This window comes from Pan troglodytes, chromosome 2, assembly GCF_028858775.2.
Source record: "Pan troglodytes isolate AG18354 chromosome 2, NHGRI_mPanTro3-v2.0_pri, whole genome shotgun sequence".
NCBI classification, from domain to species: Eukaryota; Metazoa; Chordata; class Mammalia; order Primates; family Hominidae; genus Pan; species Pan troglodytes.
This window is the reverse complement of record NC_086015.1, coordinates 135,396,624-135,418,392: the sequence shown is the minus strand read 5'-3', so window position 1 is coordinate 135,418,392 and position 21,769 is coordinate 135,396,624. Positions and strand designations below refer to the sequence as shown.

The 21,769-nt window shown below is 38.8% G+C and overlaps 1 protein-coding gene across 3 annotated transcripts in view; it reads left to right on the top strand.

The window, feature by feature from the left end:
- The window catches only part of CPNE4 (copine 4), a 752,097-nt gene that overhangs the window by 117,470 nt on the left and 612,858 nt on the right, over positions 1-21,769 (top strand). The window contains exon 3 of one of the 3 annotated variants that reach the window (XM_054681028.2): positions 4,146-4,302. The exons of the other annotated variants lie outside the window; for them this stretch is intronic. The gene's annotated coding sequence lies outside the window, so the exon portion shown is untranslated. The remainder of the gene's footprint in view (positions 1-4,145; positions 4,303-21,769) is intronic. 3 annotated transcript variants of the gene reach the window in all.

Genomic DNA, 21,769 nt, shown 5'->3' with positions numbered 1-21,769 from the left:
AAAATTTCAAGGACAATCGGATATTCTCTCAGATGACTGAACCTTTCTTTCCATCTACCTGAAGGCGAGGAAAGGAGGAGGGAGGGAGGCTTGGACAGCACATCCTCCCCGATTAGATCCCTGCCCTAAGCCCTAGCCCTCTTTTAATTCTTTCATATGCCAAGAGGTCATTGTCCAATTCCTGAATTTCATTGCTCAATGTGTGACAGAATTTGGGTAATGCCCAGTAGATGGTGCTCATCTGCAACTTTCTGGAAATGGCATACCTTGAGCTTTTACAAAACTACTTTAGGAAGGTTTCGTTTGAGTTTAGAGACTTTTGGAAGACTAGAGCTTTGTAAAAGATACATTTTTGCTCATCTCCTGATTCATTATCCATTCTTTCAGGAATAAGAATTCAAAAGACAGGAGGGAAAGTTGCTTTCTTTTAGATTATAAAGTTGCTTTCTTTAGTTTATAAAATTTTTGTTAACTCCAGTATCTTCCATGGCTCAGAGGGGACAGAAAAAAACAAAAACAAAATCAAAAACAAAAACAAAAAAACAAAACCAGCCACCAAATGATTAGGGAATGATTTTTCTCACTTTATTCCTATTTTGCTTTCTTTCTCACTTAGAGGATCTGAATGTGTCCTCCTCCCCTCCCTGAACACATTGTGCCCTAAGGGTTTTTATTTGGAGGTCATTTGCTTGTTACTCAAAGTCTCCTTCTACTTGAAATGAGTTTTCTTGGGAGTGATGGTGAAATGCCCAGAAATGTCTTCTTAACCTTTGATGTGCCTAAAGTTCAGCATCTCAACACTATTTTAATAAAATCTAGGCACCAAGTACAGCATTGTTTCTACAGATAATGAATTCTGAATTCTTCTTTCAGTGGAGTTGTAGAGACTGAAATCATTCTTTGGGCAGCAGTAACTCATCTCTTTGTTATCCTGGACTATGATTGAGGGTGATCTTAAGAGCCTGTACACTTTGTTGTTCTTAAAAGGGCGAAGATGGGTAGTACCCTCCGAGGGGCAAATCTTAGCCTCTCCCTATCCAGGACTTTGGAAATCCCATTTTCAAACTAGAAAATGCTTTACCTTAAATTCAAGTCTCCAGTTGTGTTTGTATCTTTCTCAGTTGTTGAGTAATCCTGTCTTGGGCAGGTGCAGTCCCATGATAAATTATAGTGTTTAGTAATAATTTTTATCCTTTATAAAATTTATATGGGGGAAAATTCATGTGGAAAAGGGTTAAGAATACAGTTCAAGGGGGTAGCAGAATCAGATGAAAACATTGGTAGTGGGTAATTCCCTAAAAATCTTTTAGAAACCATGGGTCATTATTATCATCAGCTGACTGATGGGACACACTATTCTTTCTATATTCAGGCCTTGTCTGGTCTAAAAGGGTCCTTCAGTAGGGTTCATAAATATCTCCCAAGACCTTTGGGTCCAACTGAACAATCTGATCTTATTACAAAACATATTCTCAGTTTTTTGGTAAGTCTCAGAGGAATAGAAATATTAAGTTATAGTGGTAAGTACATAAGAGACAATGAGGCTCTGTTAATAATAAGCTATTGCCAGATGTACACAAGAACCATCCTACTGAGTATTTGGTGTTTTCTCCCAGAGATTTTTAGATCTTTCATTCATTTATGCATTTGATACATACTTACCGAGAATCTTTTACATGACAAATACTTTTGTAGATAAGAGGTTGGAAAATGATGGCCCATGGGCCAAATCTAGCTCATCCAAGTTTTACTGGAACACAGCCATGCTCATGTGCTTACATATCATTTGGCTGCTTTCATGCTACAATGGCAGAGGTGAGTAGTTGCGACAGAGGCTATATGATCTGCAAAGCCCTTTATAGAAAGAGTTTGTGAACCTCTTTTCTCAATAATGGAGAGACATCCATGACCTAAATGAGCCAGCATTTTGGGGAGAAGATATGGTGCTGGAGACGGAGACAATAAACAAGTGAATAAATATACTAAGTGCTATAAAGTAAACAAAACAGAGTGATGTGCTACAGAATGAGTAGGAGATGGAGGAGAACTTAAAATTGTATGGCCAGAGAGGCCTTCCTGAGGGAGTTACGTGTGCAAAGGTATATCTGAGTGGAGGGAATGTACATAAGGAGATCTGGAGAAAGGTCATTGGAGCTAAGAGAATAGCAAGAGCAAAGACCATGGTCTGGAATTAGGTTGGCATGTTCAAGGTGCAGAAAAGAGATCTATTTGTTTGAAGTGGAGACAGTGAGAGGTAGAGTGATAGGCAGTGATGTCAACCAGGTAGTCAGGAGCTGAATCAGTGGGGCCTTATAGGCCACGATTCAGCATTTGGATTGATTCTAAGCACACCAAGAAGCCTTTGGAGGGCTTGAAGTGGGTAGTGACATGACCTGATGATGCATGCTTTCAAAGACCATTCTGAGTGTTAGGAAGTGGGTGGGAGGTGAGCAGGAGGGGAAGCAAGGAAGCTGATTAGGATAACTCCAAGTGAGAGGGGATGAGAGCAGTGGTGATGATGGAAGTGGGTTGACTGGGTACACCTTTCAGAGTTATGGCCAATGAGGCATGCTAATAGATTGGATGTGAGGAGTGAAGGAAAAAGAGGATTAAACATGACTCTTAAATTTTTGAATTGAGCAACCAAGTGGAGGGCGGTGTATTTAAGTAAAGAACACTTAGGGTAGAACAACTTTGGTTAGGGGAGGTGGATGGAGTTCTGTTTTGGGCAAATTAAGTTTGAGATGCCTGTTAGACATCCAAGTGAAGAGGTCAAGTTAGCTGTACATACTTTGGATGATCAGAGTGGTATCAGAATCAGAAATATGAATTTGAAGTTTGTAGCATGTAAGTATTTTCACAGCCATGATACTAGAAGAGATCACTTAGGGCAATAACATTTAAAGAAAAGAGGAGAGGGCTACTAAATGGGTATAAACATGGTAAAGATCATCTCACAAAATGAGGAAAGTATGAACTGGACCAAGGTTCCAATTCTTTCCTGCCGTCTTGCCAGCCACATAGCCTTGGTTGGGACCTTTTACCTCTTTGGTCCTCAGTTCCCTGATTTTAGAAAATGTTGAAAAATCTATTACTTTTAGCCTCTGATTTGAACAGTGGTTGCTTTTCAAATCATGTTTCTTATCAAATCATAAGACACTTCTACTTGGAGGCATAAAGTTCCTTGATTTCCATGTGTTCTCACTTGAAATCATCTCCAGCTTTGTGTATCAAGGAACAGAAATTTGGGGGATCCAAAGTTTGAAAAATTTTTCCAGATCTAGACGCAGTTTAGAGGCTCCTGGCTTCCTGGCAACTTGCCCACCTGTGCTGATAATGCTGGGCAAGTCGTGATGCTTGTTATGTATAATCATCTGAGTTGATGTTATGGAGAGCAGCCATATCTCTACAGCAGAGGAAGAGCTATCTGCAGTTGGAAGAGTTTAGAGCAATCTTTCAGGGCCCTGTGCCTGAGTGTGGCTGGAGTGTGGCCAGGAGACTAATAATTGAGCAGTTCTGCCAGCTTTTTCAAAGGGATCCAGTGGACCTCTGCCCTCATTGCATCATCCTAAACTGGGGAAATAGATATTATTGTTTACACTGAATATTTTTCACCTGAGTCAGTCTAGGAGGGTTGATATCAGATCATCTTAGACTTTGTGACAGAAGACTCTGCATTTACAGACTGACTAAGACAAGTTGCTCACCTTGTTTGAGCTTAGTTTCCTCTTTCTGTGAAATGCATGTAATACCTGCTTTATTGGGTAGTATAAGGATTAATGGAGGTCATCTTTGTGAAAATGTCTGAGTCAGTATTAGTGTTTTTTTTTCCTCCTGTATACTCCTGAATTATTCTTAGCATGCTCTGCCCTGAACGCAATGGTGGTAAAGATGAGAACCATGACCATCCTTGGTAAGGATGTCTCAGAGGATCAAAAGGAATTCTATCACAGGTGAGAAAAGGAAGATTCACCTGTAACACTGAGGTGCTACTTCCTGTATGCCACTAACTCTCCTGTGTTACAAGTATGATGTGTTAATTTTATCATTAGAGACTACCTCCCTGACCCGCCCTGCACAGACACTGAATGTATTGAACTTAAGCAAACTCCACTTATTGTACATTTCTTCTATGTTGAAAACAGGCTATGATGTAAGGAAGCATGAGATTAATGAGGGCAGAGGGTGAAACTGCTTCCAGCTTGACTTCCATCCAGTGCTTGAGGCATCTTGGAGATTGTCAGTGACCTACAGAACTTTCCTATATATACAATAAGAGGAGTTAATTCAAGACCAGTGCATGTGAGTTTACTCAAACTTTAAAATGCTTATGATTCATCTTCAGATTTTGTTAAAATGAAGATTCTGATTTAGTAGGTCTGGAGTGGGGTCTGAGATTCTTCATTTCTAACAAGTTCCCAGTGATGTTGATACTTCTGCTTCAAGGACCACATTTGAGTAGCATGGTTCTAGATTTATTCATGGTCTTAAATGCTATGACTTTATGATAGAGAATATAGAAAGCATACCCATCTATCCATCCATCCATCCATCCATCCATCCATCCATCCATCCATCCATCCGCCCATCCGCCCATCCATCCTTTCAATGAATATTTATCTAGTGCTCAACATGGGTCAGGCCCTGTGCCAGACAATGGGATTATAGAGGCAAATGTGGCCTAATCTCATTTAGAAAGTCATACTCTAGTTAGGGAGACAGACATGAAAACAAACATTTTTCAGAATCACTCTGACCCAGATTCCTGGAACAGCAATTTCTTTCTTGTCCTTAAAATCCTTATCTATTCTCTGGCTAAGTTCCTTTAATTCATACATACTGAGGGCATCTAAAATGATATCATATAAGGCAGAAATCTGTTGGCATATCCCTAAGGAAAAGAGAACTGGACTCAGGGCATCACAGAGTTCATTTTAAGTCTCTGCTCTTTTATAGCCATGAGACCTTAGTCAAGATTCTTTGGGCCTCAATTTCACTCTGTGTAAAATGAAGGAGAATCATACCTAGCTTGTTTAGCACATGGGATTTTTATGTAGCTTAAGCTGAAATAATAAATGTGAAAAGTGTTTGAAAACTTCAAAGTGATACACATGTGTAAAGAGATGTTTAGCTTCTTGTGTGTACATGCACTACAGTATTGTCTGTAATGGTGACAAATAGTAGAAATTATGTAAATGTCTCAAAAATGAGACTGCAGTAAGTTTTGGTCCATATGACTTGTACTAGTCAAGGGACTGTGAGCAACAATGACATGTTGCTAGTTCTAGGCTGTGGCATTTAAGAGCCAATGTCCCCCTTCCATCCCTCCCTCCGTCTGGTGCAGAGACCCTGAAGGCCACACATACCAGATTGTGTAAATACATGCATGATGGTAGCAACCCAGATCTCTAAGTAACCATTTGGAGGAGAACCACATTGGAGATATCTTATTTCAGTTGTTGAGTAATCCTGTCATATACTGGCTTGTTTAGCACATGGGATTTTCATGTAGCGTAAACTGAAATAAATGTGAAAAGTGTTTGAAAACTTTAAAGTGATACACGTGTAAAGAGATGTTTAGCTTCTCATGTGTATGTGCAGTACAGTATTGTCTAATGGTGACAAATAATGGAAATTATGTAAATGTCTCAAAAATGAGAGTACAGTAAGTCACCCAACCCATATCACAAGTTTTGTGAGGATAAAAAAGCAAAACCTTGTATCATGTTAAGCTGTTGAAACCTTAGAGTTGCTTATTATCACAGCATAGACTATTCTCTGTTGAAACCTTAGAGTTGCTTGTTATCACAGCATAGACTATCCTATCCTAAATATATAATTAATTCCATCAGACTTTCTATGCACTTAGATACATAGGCAATTGCAAATATATGGTATTGCCATGCGTATTTTTGCCACAAATGCTTTTTTACTATATATAGTATTGTAATGTATTATTTTTGTTCAATAATGTACTGGAGATATGTGTTATTTGGTTCATGTAGATCTACCTAATTCTTTCAGCAGATACAAAATATTCCATGTTAGACATATAAGCCATTTCTACATTGGTAAATATTCTCTGCCTCTCTATCTTTCTCAAATAGACTGAAATAAGTATATTTGTACCTGCTCCTTGGCACATGTGTGGGTGATTTTTTGGAATAGATACTGAAAAGTGGAATTGCTGAGTTATAGGACATTTAGATTTCAAATGCTAGAAAATACTGCCAAATTGCCCTTCAAATTAACTGTATGAACTTATACTTCCTCCAGCAGTGTGTAAGAGAGTCCATTTTCCATACCTTTATATTACTTCTTGAGTAGGAATATCTGAAAATTATTGCTTATCTATTGCCATGTAACAAACCATCCTCAAACAACCATTATATTATCTCTCTTGAGTTCATAGCGTTATTAGACTCAGCTGGGAAGTTCTGCTCCTTGTGGTATTGGCAGGGGTTGCAGCTATCTGGGGGACTCAATTGGGCTGGAATCACTGAGCTGGCTTGTTCACATGGCTGCCGATGGTGCTGCTGTCTCCTCCATGTGGCTTGACAGAAGAGCAGCTGGGTTCCTGGAGAGGAAGCAGGAGCTGCCAGTACTCTTAAGGCCTGACCTCTGAAGTAATCCCAGATATCATTTTCCCCATATGGTATTGGGTCAAAGCACTCCCAGGGCCATCCCAGGTTGGAGGGGAGGGCAAAAAGACTCAGAAATGGTTGGTGTTCATCTTTGGAGACTATTTACACAGTGATTGTATATTAAAAAAAACAGCAATTATATCTTTGAATTTGAGTAAAGTTAAAGAAATGGTATCTGTGAAACTTCGAATAAACAAGTGGAGCTTAAAATATTTGATTCTTGCATATTAGGTTAATGTGCTCTATGCTAATCAGGTTGGAGAAATATTAAGCTCTGCTAGGAATTCTATTGGACTGAAGGTAAGTCATCCTGCCAGTAACTACCTAAGTCAAGGTGTGAACAAGCTGGAATTTCTTCCCATTCTAATTTTTTTCAAGTATACCCGTAGAAAACAAAATGAAGAATCGGGCTCAGAATCATTTCCAGCTACCTATCACATCTTTGGAAGCTTCAAGGTTAGATATAATGGAAAGCATGCAAAAAAAAAAAAAAAAAAAAAAAAAAAAAGAGGCTGAGAAGTGTACAAGGTCTGCAGCATTCAAACTGATGTTTCACTAATTAATATCCTGCTCCACAGATGATGCAGGAGGTGAGGCAAATGAAGGGGCTATGGTAGGAGAGGAGGGCAGATAGTTGGAGTCAAGTCCACAGATACCACAGGTATATCAGATGGACCAGGACAGCTTTCCTAATCTGTGGTTTTGATTTGCCTACACCATTGCCACGTGGCCCATGTAATGACGGGAAGATATGTGGGCTAAAGGGGAAAGAGGGAGATATTTGTCGTGTCTACCTGCTCATGGCTCCTAGACAGGATCCTTTCTTTCCGCCTATTCTAGACAAGATGGCTATGAAAATGTTTATGGTTTTGGTTGAATTATTTTAAATTTGCTGGGGAAAGGCCATTAAACACTAAATTTAGGGCTTCCCAAAATGGATACTGAGAAATAAAAAAGCTTTATTAAGGAATAACATCTTTGAAAAAAAAAAAAAAAGGAACGAATGGGATTGTGTATGGAGGAGAGTCTAGAGTGTGTTGCCAAACTGGCAAAGCATCTGCCAGCCAAATGGGAGAATTTGGAGGGAAAATTGCCCACTATAGGCATCCTGCATTGGGTGGAAATGCCTAGTTCTTTTATGAGGTGCCTTGCTTAGTCATTGGTTGGTGGCTGCCCTTAAAATAGTGTGCCTTTGAAAGTGGAGGCAGACCATGAGGTTGCTCACAGCTGGAGGCTGTTAGACAACTACGTTCTTTCCAGCTGGGCAGCGAGTGCTTTCTTGAAAGATCTGACTAGTGCTTCTCCATGTCTGCCACATGTAACTTATCTTTCTCCAGTTCATTTTTTTCCCTCAAAGCTACACTGAGAAAGCAAGCTTTGCAAGATGTTCTCTGTTATTGATTTCATCTACAGACTCTCCTTGGTTGCAAGTGTTTGAGAGCAAGTTGAACTTGCTTAGGAGAAAAGGCAAATTTATTGCTCATGTCATTCAACCATGGGAAGGCCAGAAATGATTTGAAACCAGAAACTCAGATGCCCCCAAGATGGCTGCTGCCTCTTGTCTCTGCTTCTCTTCGTGTGATGGGCTTCTTTGAGAGTGCCAGAAGTAATAACTGCACTACACTTACTTCTCTCTGCTTCTGCCAACAGAGGAGAAAAATTGCCTGACCTTTCTGCTTGGTTCTAGTGTTTAAAATCTCAAGAAACGATTCTGTGAGTCTGCCAGGGTTGTATGCCAATTTCTAGGTCAATCATTACTGCCAAGGAGGCAAGGTAGAAAACTGGCAACTCCTATTTAAACTACATGATCCAAAGCAGCAATTCCCAGAAGCAGGGGAAGGGTGAAAAGGCAATGCAAATAAATGCTTACCCTAATCTTTCTGTTTCTTCCCCTAGTCCTAGCTTCATTTTCTAACTATTTCCAATGTCAGATGTTAGTTTAAAGGTGAATACGCTCAATTTTAATCAGGCTTTTTGCACAGCGTTCAGGCTGTGCGAGGCTTTATAACTCAAAAGAAGTGTTTCTCAGCCTTTTAAAGTTGATGTTCCTTTTGAAAGAAAATGAAGAATATCAAAACCTCATTCTTCCTAAACCCCAGAAATTTGGACATTTGTAACTCACCTGCTGCTTTGAGAACCACCACTAAGAAGATTTTTTTCAGTTTTATTTTTCTATAAGCTTTGTATCAGTTAGCTATTATAGCAAAACCACTCAAAGATAGTGGCTGCAAGCAATAAGCATGAATTTTTGCTCACATGTCTATGAGTTGGCTGGGTGTTTCTTCTGGTCTCAGCTGGACTCGCTTATGCAGCTATGCTCAGCTGTGGGTTGGGTGGCCACTTAGGTGATCATGGCTGGGTTTGATCACATATTTGGGTATTAGCTAGTTGTGGGCCAATCTAGGGCGGCTTCATTTAAAACAACTGAGCTCTGCTCTATGTGGTCTCTTGTCCTTCAGTAGGTAAGACCAGGTTTGTTCATATGGCAGTGACAGTTTCTAAGAGAATGAAAAGTGTGCAAATCCCTTGAGACCTAGACTTGAAACCAGAAGAACATCAAAACCAATTAAAATCCAAGGGGTGAGAAAATAAACATCACCTCTTGGTGGGAGAAGCTGCAAAGTTACATTGCAAAACATGTGGATACATGAAGAATTGTGGCCATTTTTGAAAATGAATGATCACAGGTTTTTTTTTTTTTTAAGAGATGACCTTAAACTTTAAAATATGGTCTTTTATTAAAATATTAAGTTTTTCACACTACACCTCTTTCCTTCCCATATTTATAGTTGTGGCACCTTCTGCCATCCTCCCTTCACACACCATGTACCTGTATGTTCCAGTTAATAAACCACTGCTTTGGAAAAGGACTTAGAATTTGGAGAGAATTCAAGGAGGGATTTTCCATCTGACCAAAATGGAGACACAGAGGCTGGGTTTACAGTGTGTATGAGGAGGATGGTTTAGATAAATAAATGAAAGGAAAAAAAACCCAGGAGATGAAGTTACCTCTGTAAAATGAGGGGGTAAGGTTGGATGACTCTTAAAGTACTATCAGGATGGCACATATTGAACTTGAAATTTATAGTCTTTATGATTTACCCTGCCACTTTTCTTTTTCACAGAAATTCCCCCAGAATAATTGAAAGGGCAGGCAGCCAGAGGAATGGGGCATAAAAGGTGTTTTAAAGTATAAAACAGAGTAATTTGGGATAGTAGCATGGAGTCAGAGCAAGAAAGAATAGTAACATTTGCTGAATTCCTCTTATATGCTAAGTTTTGAACTCTGAATCTTACGTTGTATTTTATTTTTCCCACAACCTATGTACCAGGCAGTATCCTTCCCATTTTACACAAGAAGAAATGGAGACTCAGTAATATTAAGAAATGCTCCCAAGTCTCACAGTTAGTGGAAGCTTTGCTTTTGTTTATCCTTGAAAATCAGTGATTGGAGGGTGGGAAACCGAATAGGGACAGCAGCAGACCCTGCAGGCAGCTGATGGAGGAGGAGATGCAAGCTCTGTGATGACTGTGAGCCTCTTACAGACCTGCCCTATATCTCCTTTATCTTTGTATCCCAACTACTCAGCACAGCGCCCAACACATGACAAATATTCATGTTGGAGATATGATCATGCATTATTCTGCAAACACACTAGGGCTCTGTCGATGTGTAATTATTAGAACATGACTGAAGTGATGTAGAGTGTCTCAGTCTATTAGTGCTGCTATAACAGAATACCATAGACTAGGGAATTTATAAAGATGAGAAATTTATTTCTCACCATTCTGGAGCCTGGGAAGTTCAAGATCAATCTCTGGCATCTGATGTGGGCCTTCTTGCTGCATATGGGGAAGGCAGAAGGGCAAGTGAAAGCAAATTCACTCCCACAATCCTTTAATAGTGGCATTAATTAATTTATGAAGGTGGAACCCTTATGACCTAAATACTTTCCCAAAGGCCCCACCTCCCAACACTGCATTGGGGATTAAATTTCCAACACATGAATGTTGGGAGGCACATTCAGACCATATCAGGGAGCAAACAGATGAAAAGAAGGCATGGCTGAGGACCACAGGAAAATGCCAGTGAATGCCAATGAATGCCAAAGCCGGAAGTTCCATGCCTATCACTGTGGGGGTTGGGCATGGAGTGAGGAGGAAAGCTGCTGGAGTCCAGCTTTCTCAGCCCAGTGGGATTGGACACTGACATCCTCCAGAAATTGCTAAAATCAGAATTGATGCTTCTCTCAAGTACTGAGAGAAGGAAACACCTGGCATCTCTCAGCTTTGCCACAAACCTAGGGGAAAAGTCAGCATTAGCTGAAAAGAAAATATTCTAAGAATGGAATAAAATATAGGGAATAGACAATCTTTAGGATGCTTCTATATGCCATGAGGGTATTCTGCCTTATTATAAAATGACAGACACTGACTATAAATTCGCTACAGCAATGGGTAATAAAACAAGTATTCACAAATACAGGACTTTGAGTTTAATGCATACGTTGCTATTATTGCTGTTTTAATCAAACAACCAGTAGTAATACAACGGGAGGCTTTCTTCTTAAAATGATGGATAGGATAAAGATACCCAAGAAAAATAGTCTCTAAGACCTAAAGGTTTTGGTGATAGATGATTTAAAATGATTTACCAGTGTGGTTCTAGTTATTATTGTTGTATAACAAACTAGCCCCAAAACTCATTGGCACAATGTAACTACCTCATTTTTTAAAATTAATTACATCAACTTTTACTCTTAATTCTCCACACATTATAAACGTAGAATATGACAGTTTTTACTTATGAGAGTATATATTTTTACTTATTAGCTCTGCAGTGTGCAGAGTAAAACTTGTTCTTTCCTCTAATCAGAATTTTTATGTGTTGTTACATTTTTTTTATTTTTGAAATCTTTTTTTTTTTTATTATACTTTAAGTTTTAGGGTACATGTGCACAATGTGCCTGTGGGGTGGGGGGAGGGGGAGGGGTAGCATTTGGTGATATACCTAATGTTAAATGACGAGTTACTGGGTTCAGCACACCAACATGGCACATGTATACATATATAACTACCTCATTATATTCACAGATTATGTGGGTCAGGAATCCAGACAAGAAATAGCAGAGATGGCTCCTTGATTTCTGGGGCCTCACATTCAAATTCTGGGGGTTTCTCAATGGCTTGGGGACTAGAATCATCTGGAGGCTTTTTCCTCTCATATGTTTAACAGTTGATCCTGGCTGTTGGCTGAGACCTCAGCTGAGCTCTGAGCTTAAACACCTACATATGGCCTCTCCATGGGGCCTAGTTTGGGCTAGGTTCTAAGAGCAAGTGTACCAACAGAACATGGTGAATATGAAGGGAATTTGCTAATCTAGGCTCAAAATTCACATAGCATCACTTCTGCTCTATTGATTGAGGAAGCCACAGAATTCTGCCAAGCTTTAAGTGGAAGGGACGTAGACCCCACCACTCATTGGAGAAATATGTGGGTTACACATGGGATGAAGGATGGTGTGGCCGTCTTTGGAAAACACAGCCTATCACAAAGGCCCATTCCTTTTTTAATGATTCAATGTCTGGTGTCGTCATAACCAGCATCCTTCCTGGCACTAGACTGTTACCACATTGGCATCATCCTGGACATGAGAAGAAACCTCTGACAACTCATTCTAAAAGAGAATGCTGGGCTGGAGATTGAGTAGCCAGAATTCCAGATCCAGCTCTGCCACAACTAGCTGAACCTAAGCTCCTCAATTATAAGGTTTTAGGGGTTTAAGATATTAAGATCACTGCTCTTACTATGGAAAGAAACTTGCTCCTTGGGCATTAAGCTAGATTCCCAAACCCCACCCAAGGAGGTCTTTATACCAATCATGTCATGCTGTACTTCTAAAAGCCTCTGGCCCTGGTGAGAGCAGATCTATGTGCCTCTTGACCCACCTCCCCACCCCCTACCAGTGCATCAATTTGTACTAGGGAATCTGGAATTGCCAATGAGAGGCTAACTAGGTGTGGCTCACTGTTGCAGAAGGAGATGTGTGGAGCCGTTTCCTACCATATGCCACTGATGCTAGAAGGCTGCTTTGCAGAAAGACAGGAGTAAGGACTTTGTGAAGACAGAGTTAGTGGTTGTGTGTGTGTGTGTGTGTATGTGTGTGTGTGTGTGTGTGAGAAAGCACAGCAATCACATGGATGAGAGAAAATGCAAGAGCACAAAAGTGAGGAAGCTGAAGTGAGTGACATTGCTCATGATTTTGTGGTCTCTGGTTTCAGCCTCTTATAATACCTGCTGAGCTTCATCCACTTTAGCTCTAAGACATACCTGCAGTTTCCAGAAAATTTCCCATTTACTTGAGAAGTACAAATGGGATTCTATCCTTTTCAACAAATCATCCCTGACCAAGATGCATATTCCAACCTCACATACAGTGAACTTGACATTATAACCCAGATAAAACTCATCCAACTCAGAAAAATTCTCCTCCCAATCCTTACCAGTCACAGCCTGGTGCCCACATTGTAAAATCCTTGATGAGTCTCAGCCTGCAATTTATTATTCCTTGAGGATATAGAAAACAGAAGAAGACAAGTTGTAAATATTTGGTCCTTTAAGAAACCTTACAGTTTAAAGACCAAGCCCCTTGTATTGCGAGAAAGGAACCGAGTCTCTTGTAGAGAGGGGAAGTGACTTGCCCAAGGTTGTCTACTAGTTAACAGTGGAGCTCAGATGAAAATCAGGTCTGATTGTCATTTCAGCCCCTGCCTGACTTCAAATCAGCCACAGCTACCAGGGAGAAAGCAGCTGATTGAGCAATCAAATATGTGTTTTACATTTACATTGCTTTTCTCTGCACTCTGTTTGTTCTCATGGGAGTCAGAATCTATAGCGAGATGTTAACTGCCAGCAGCGATGAACAGATTTGGTTATTGCCCTGAGGCAACGAGCAGTGAGAGTGGAGGAGAATAGAAGAATTTCATTTTAGGGGTCAAATTAAATTTGTGCAAGCCCAGCATGCTTCTGAAAACTCTAGCAACATAGCCTAGGTTATAACATGCACAAACATTGAAATCACTTGTGGACCTTCCCAGTGAGGGAAAGGAATTGATATAATGTCATTTTGAGGCCACTTCTATTTCCATGATTCTGATTATATTGCACCAAAAAGACAAAAATGTTTCTTTTCAACCTTTTATTCTGGAATATTTTAAACACATATAAAAATGGACAAAATAGTGTAATGGATCTCCAGGTGATGATTTTTAAAAAAGCTTTATTGATGTATAATCAATATACAATAACTTGCACATATTTAAAGTGTAAAATTAGAAAAGTTTTGACACACACACAATTGTGAAACCATCAACAGTCAAGATAATGAACATATTTGTTACCCTCCCCCTCACGTTTTCTCATACCCCTTTGTAATCTCTTTCTCTGGCAACTCCCCATGGTCTCTCCTCTTCTATATCCCCCTTCTCCCTGTCTGCAGGCAACTGCCATCTGCTTTCTGTCACTGTAAATTAGCTTACATTTTAAAGAGGTTTATATAAATGGAATCATACAGTGTGTACTCTTTTTAACGTCTGATTTATTTAACCAAGCGTAATTATTTTGAGATTCATCCATGTTGTTTCATGTGTCTGGCTCATTTCTTTTTTATTGATGAGTAGTATTCCGTTGTATGAATATGGCAAAGTGTGTTTGTACATTTATCTACTGGTGAACATTTGCATTGTTTCCAGCTTTTGGCTATTAAAAATAAAGTTGCTATGAATATTTCAGCACAAGTCTTTGTGGGGATGTATGCTTTCTTTTCTCTTGTGTAAATACTGGAGTGGAATAACTGAATCATATATTAAGTGCACATTTAACTTTTTAAGAAACTGCCGAACTGTTTTCCAAAGTGATGATACTGGCCGGGCGCAGTGGTTTATGCCTGTAATCCCAGCATTTTGGGAGGCCAACTTGGGTGGATCACCTGAAGTCAGCAGTTCGAGACCAGCCTGGCCAACATGGTGAAACCTCGTCTCTACTAAAAATACAAAAATCAGCCCGGCGTGGTGGCAGGCGCCTGTAATCCCAGCTACTTGGGAGGCTGAGACAGGAGAATCACTTGAACCCAGGAGGTGGAGGTTGCAGTGAGCCGAGATTGTGCCACCGCACTCCAGCCTGGACAACATAGTGACTCCATCTCAAAACAAAACAAAATCTGAAAGTGATGATACCATTTTACAGTCCCATCAGCAATGAATGAGTTCCTCGATATCCTCACCAACATTTGGTATCATCAGCTTTTAAAATTTTAGCCATTCTAATACATACATGCTGTTATTTCATTGTGATACTTATTTTCGGTTTTATAATGATGAATTATGCTGGACATCTTTCTATGTGCTTATTTGACATCCATGTATCTTCTTTGATGAATTGTCTGTTCAAATCTTTTGCCCATTAATTTGTTTTTTACTATTTACTTTTAATTGTTATATATTTGGGTTCAAGTTCTTTATCAGATACATACTTTGCAAATATGTCTACCAGTCTGTGGCTTGTATTTTATTCTCTTAATTGTGTCCTTTGAAGAGGAAGCATTTTAATTTTAATAAAGTTTAATTTATCACCTTTTTTCTTTTATGAATCATACTTTTAGTATCATATCTAAGATATCTTTGCCTAATTCAAAATCATGAAGATTTTCTGCTCTGTCTTATTTTATAATTTGTATCATGTTATATTTTCCATTTAGGTTCAGGATTCATTTTAATTAATTCTTATGTATAGTAAAAAGTATGGATTAAAATTTATTTTCCTAGCATATCCAATAATTCCAGTACCATTTGTTGGCAAGACTATTCTTTCTCCTGTGAATTGTCTTTACACTTTAAAAAATGACCCTGGAAGTTTCAAGGAGGAGATTACATTTGATCTTTACTTTAAAGAATAACTTGGATTATAACATTTGAGTGAAAGGAAAGTCAGCGGCCAGAAGATTAGATAGTGCAGGACTCACAGGACAACACTCTTCAGACTCATCTCCTTTCACATCCCCTGACTCCAAATGCCCTGATGTAAGATCCAACTAAGCCAAATGGTATCTTGCGTTCTGTAGGAAACATGCTCTCTCTAAGCCAGAAGACTTAATAGGTCCTATTCCTTCTACCTGCAATCTCTTCGTTACTTCTCTCAACTATACTTTCCTCAGCTAGTCTGAACAGTCTCTTGGGACTTAGCTTTTGAGAAGCATTCATCAAACCCAACTCTATGTACCCATAAGACACGTTGCTAACCAGGTATGGTTACATAACTTTCAGGACCTAGTGTGAAATAAAATAGCAGACCCTTGTTCAAAGAGTAGGAAAAAAGTCTATTAAAGATACTACAATACAAAGCTTTATCTTTTCTTCCATGATCTCTCTCTTGACTTGTGTATTTATTTGCAATTTGCTATTTATTTTCTATTTAATGTCATCCCAAGTAAAGAAAAAATAAAATTTTGAATGGTTAGCATAAATTTTACCATTCACCTCTATATTGTGAAATGACAGTTTAATTAAGAGCATTGATCTCATATGTAGAATCAGTGAAATTATAGAATTCTTGTTTCATAGCTTGTACATGCAATATTTTGTTCTTCCCAGTGAAAAATATACACAAAACTAACTTAACATTTCTAAATTTCATTTCTTGATAAATATTTCACCAATACTTTTTTTGAACTTTTTTTTTTTGTTATACTTTAAGTTCTGGGATACATGTGCAGAACGTGCAGGTTTGTTACATAAGTATACACGTGCTATGGTAGTTTACTGCACCCATCAGCCCATCATTTACATTAGATATTTCTCCTAATGCTATGTCTCTCCTAGCCACTGCCCCCAACAGGCTCTGGTGTGTGATGTTCCCCTCCCTGTGTCCATGTGTTCTTATTGTTCAAATCCCACTTATGAGTGAGAACATGCGGTGTTTGGTTTTCTGTTCCTGTGTTAGTTTGATGAGAATGATGGTTTCTAGCTTCATCCATGTCCCTGCAAAGGACATGAACTCATCCATTTTTTATGGCTGTATAGTATTACATGGTGTATATGTGCCACATTTTCTTTATCCAGTCTATCACTGATGGGCATTTGGGTTGGTTCCAAGCCTTTGCTATTTCCACCAGTACTTTCTACCTTCAGCTTACTGATGAATAAGGAAGGAATGAAACAAAAAGGAACTATGAGTTGCCCTCTATTTTCCTTTCTTTCTGTGTCATCATTTTTAGCATAAGTGGTTGGCTAATATGGGGAAGTGATACAAACTTTTAAAAAAGAATATAATAGTGTTTCTTGGTCATACATGTTTGCTAGAATATCATTGCATTCCTTCTGTGTTTGAAACAAGTTCTGGTTTGAGCCTTAAGTGTGGCCTCTTGGGCTGTCAGCTGTCCCTCTCCCCTCTAAAGCACATGTAGAAGTAACTCTCTTTTCTTGTACTCACTTTGAGTCTCATTGAGCTCTCACGCACTGTGGTCTAATGGAATTATTTGGTCACTTTGAGCCTCATTGAGCTCTCATGCACTGTGGGTCTAGTGGAACTATTTGGTCACTTTGAGCCTCATTGAGCTCTCGTGCACTGTGGGTCCACTGGAATTATTTGGTTACAGGGCATTGCAAATGCTAACTGTAAATTGTTTGGCAAGAAACAGTGAACATGCATGTCACGTGTATCTCCTCTGATCAAACACATGCTCTTTTATAAAATGCAAGTTTGAAGATAAAATTACTAAGATTTTCAAGACAATGACTGCAGAGCATATAACCAGGGTCCTTCTGAATGTGGGGCCCTTTTTGACTGCACAGGTGGCATACCTCTGACACCAGCCCTGGTGCTAACTCAGATCATTTATCACTGTATCATAAATGTCAGATGTCACCGTTGAGTTGTTTGGAAGTTGCATTAAAGTTGCATTAGTCAAGATTCTCCAGTTAAACAACAAATGGGACACACACACACACACACAGAGAGAGAGACAGACAGACAGACAGACAGAAAGCAGGGGTTGGGGGGCGGTGGTAGATTTTTTCCCCAAGGAATGGGCTTATGTGATTATGGGTGCCAGGGCTTGCAAGTCCAAAATCTACAGGGCAGGCCAACAGGCTGGAGACCCAGGGAAGATTTGATTTTTCAGTCTTGAAGCTGAAGGCAATCTAGAGGTAGAATTCTTTCTTCCTTGGGAAACCTCAGTCTTTTTTTGTAAAGCCTTCAACTGGTTGGATGAACCCACTCATATTATGGAGGATAATCTGCTTTATTCAAATTCTACCAATTTAAATGTTAATCACATTTTAAAAATACCTTCACAGCAACATTTAGACTGGTGCTTGACCCAAAACTGGGTACCATAACCTAGCCAAATTGACACATAAAATTAAGTGTCATAGAAGTAGGCTCTGAGAGAGATATCAGTGTGTAGGAAGTTTATTAAGGAGTTCTCCAGGGCCAATATTTGTGGAAGGGAAAGGAAGAGAAGGGAGCAGTATTGGGCAGAGGGGAAAGCTGAGCTGAGATACAGTCCCAATGTCAGCCAGACCTATGAGGAATTCTGCAGAGAAATGACAGTTCACATTTATTCCAGTTGAGGGCAAAGGACTGGGCCTTTTTATGCCCATGTCAATCAGTTATTGGATATGAATTCCTCATATCCAGAAAGGGGGTGTGGCCTTGGGCAAGGTGACTCTCTTCAGCCCAGGCATTCCCTCTAAGAGGCTAATAGCACTTCCAGCATGTGGGGGAATGAGACCTTTCACACCAGAGGGGGACCAGAGTGCCACATCACAGCATCTGCCACTCTTAGCCTCCCTTTCCAGTTATACTTCCCAGCCCTACATGAGGGTCAGGATCTTATTATGTTTCCTCTGCACTTCTTACACACAGCCCCTTGTCTGGCACATAGTAGGCACTCAACAAACCTTTGTTGAATTAATCAACAAAGATACTGAGCAAAAACTAATTTTCTCTCACAAAAAGCAGATCCTGATAAAGAACAGAAAGGCCATGAATCCTTATGGAGCTTTTCCCAATTCATGCAGCTCTTCCACATTTGTCCCATTTAAACTTCACAACAATCTCCTGAAGTAGGGAATGACTGTTCTCATCTTTCTAGATGAAGAAACTGATGCTCAGAGAAATAAACTGGTTCTCCTGGAGTCACAGAGTTAATGAATGGGTTTTTCAGGATTTCCTTTGCTACAGCTTAGAGTGATTCCATTATGTTGACTAAATATGTCCTGTCCTTCTTACCTAAAACATGGCCCTCATGGTTATGCTCTAAGGTTAAAGTGAACTACAAATACTCTACCTTTGTTTCTCTGCCCAAAGGATGCTGCTGACTTGTTCTTCCAGAACCAGTGTGAATTAAGGGAGATCCACCTACATTTTGGGGGCTCACATTGTGGCTGCTGGTGTCAATGGTGGGTTGAGTGGCTCTAAAACATGTTGAAGCTACTTTAGTGACATCCCCAGGGATAGAGCTACTCCCTTGTCCTTGTCATATAACAAAGTTCCAACTACCCAAGCCAACTGGCCACCAATAACACAGGGTCAACCTTGAGGCTGTTAAGAGGAGGGAGATTTATGGGAGCGCCTCTTAAATGTTGCTTCTTTTACTTCCATGGTGTTGACCTTTAAAAAAATCCCACAGACTATCAGATGAAAGTAAAAATAGCCTTTCTTGGCATTGAATAATCCGACTTTCCTTGACGAAGAGGTCATAGATTTCCCTCTTCAGATGGTTTCTTCTTTTTGATTAACTAGCCAAATCTATTGAGGAAAGACGATTCAACTCTTTGGAGGAAGAAAAATGGAAATGCTTAGGTAAAGGACATCTTTTTTTAAAGCTGCGTTGTTAGGTGACTTCCATTTGATCTTATAGAACCCATAAAGTATAGATCTGTGGGTTGGAATGATAGCCATAGAACTAAACTCTATTTTTTGAAAGCAAATAAGATGTACCTAATATGTCTTCTGCTTCTTGGATGTCCTAATAACAAAGAAATTAAAACCAAAAGTCAAGATCCCATGATTCTGTGCTCTGAAAGTTATCTGTGATGTAACAGGAAACAGACTCAGATACAAATGGATTTTAGTCCACCTCTGTATTTACTAGTTCTATGACTCTAAACTTTAATTACTCAACTGTAAAAGAGGAATAAAAATAAATGCCTTGCTTGGCTATTGCTTAGGTCACATAAAATGGAAGAGAAAGTTCTCTCTAAACAGTACAGCGATTTTTACTAAAGTACTTTATTAGTCATAGGATTAGGAAGGATGAAAGATTTTTGAAAGCCTGTGCTAATTGGAAGTGTTGGGTACCAGGTCTCATAATTAATTGTCATGCCATATTTAATCTAATCATGAGTAACATGATAGCCTATGGGATTATTATACCAACAATTTGGATTCTAGAAAGCCCTGTGATATTTGAGTAACAAATTTGTGCTTTTTCAAATGGTAAATCATTACCTATTGGTGGACCCAAAACTACTTGACCCATTCTAATGTGTACAGTTCATGAGTTTTGACAAATGTGGAGACCCATGTAACTAAGATAGAGAATATTTCCATCACCGTAAAAAGTTCCCTTGAGCCCCTTTATAGGCAGTCCTCTCCTCCAGATCCCAGGCACTGTGGATATCTATTTTGGTCATTAAGAATAGTTTCTCTTACATGTAAAATTATATAAATGGGATCATACAGTATATACTATTTGCATCTTCTTTCACTCATTATAATGTCTGTGAGGTTCATCCATGTGTGTGAATCAATAGTTCCTTTCTGTTGCTGAGTAGTATATTTTTGTTAGAGTACACACAATTTGTTTATCTAGACACCTGTTAAGGGTAGGCGATGGTCGTTTCCATCTTTGGGGGGGATTATGAGTAACATTGCAATGAACATTTATGTGCAAGACTTTATGAGAACATATGTTTATATTTCTTGGATAAATTCTATGAATGGCTGGGTCTTATGGTTAGTGTAAATTTAATTTAATAAAAAGCTGCCAAACTGTTATCCAAAATTTTACTTTCTCATCTGCAATGTACATGAGTTCCAATTGCTCCACATTGTCTCCAAAACTTAGAATTGTCAGTTTTAAATTTTAGCCACTCTAGTATGGATTAGTCATATCTCATTGTGGATTTTATTTGCATTTCTCTGATAAATATATTTTAATGTGTTAATTGACCATTAGTATATCTTCTGTTGTGAAGTGTCTGTTCAGATATTTTGCCCATTTTTCAATTGGTTTGGTTGTCACTGACAGCTTTTAAAAATGAAACTAAATAAAACAGAATAGGAAATATCAGAATACATTGCATCTGGTATATTTTGTTTCATTGAACTTCTGTTTCAGTATTATACATATAATTACATGCATCTGTGTATACATATATACACACATATACATATATACTATTTTGTAATCTTAAATACATTATTATAACTTAATATCAGATTTATTATTTAGTGATAAAAATATCCCACTCCATATCTTAAGCCCATGGAAAGTCAGATTTTCTTATACTTGAAGCTGAAAGCATATCTGTTCTGGCTTATGCTTCTATAATTTCTCCCTGGGACAACCTCTTTACATTCCACTCCTTATATTTTATGTAGATTTAGAGTTGTACATTTGAATAAATATACAGCGGATTGTTCATCTTGCTTGGTTGATTGCTAAGTGTGTGATTGCTGAAAAGTGGAAATCATTTCTAGCCACTGACATTTGGATTCATAAACTTAGATGGAAAAGTGGTAGGAAAAAGAAGGATATGCAAGATATAAAAGACCTTTAGAGAAGGAATATCAATTAATTTTCAAATTGATAATAGTAGTTGTAGTTTTTCAGAAAGTTTCAGAATTTATTAGCTATGCCATGTTTGGTTTTAGAACTTTGTATTGTCAGGGGATTTTCTCTTTTGACTAGTGACAATGTTAAAATGTTTGCAATATAAATTCTCCGCTTGCTATTTTGAAAAGAAGAAAGAACTTTTCTGTTCATTTTCAGTATATTCTACACATTAAAAACTTAAAGCTAAAACTACCCTTTTTATGGTTTGAGCTGTCCAGGAGTTTT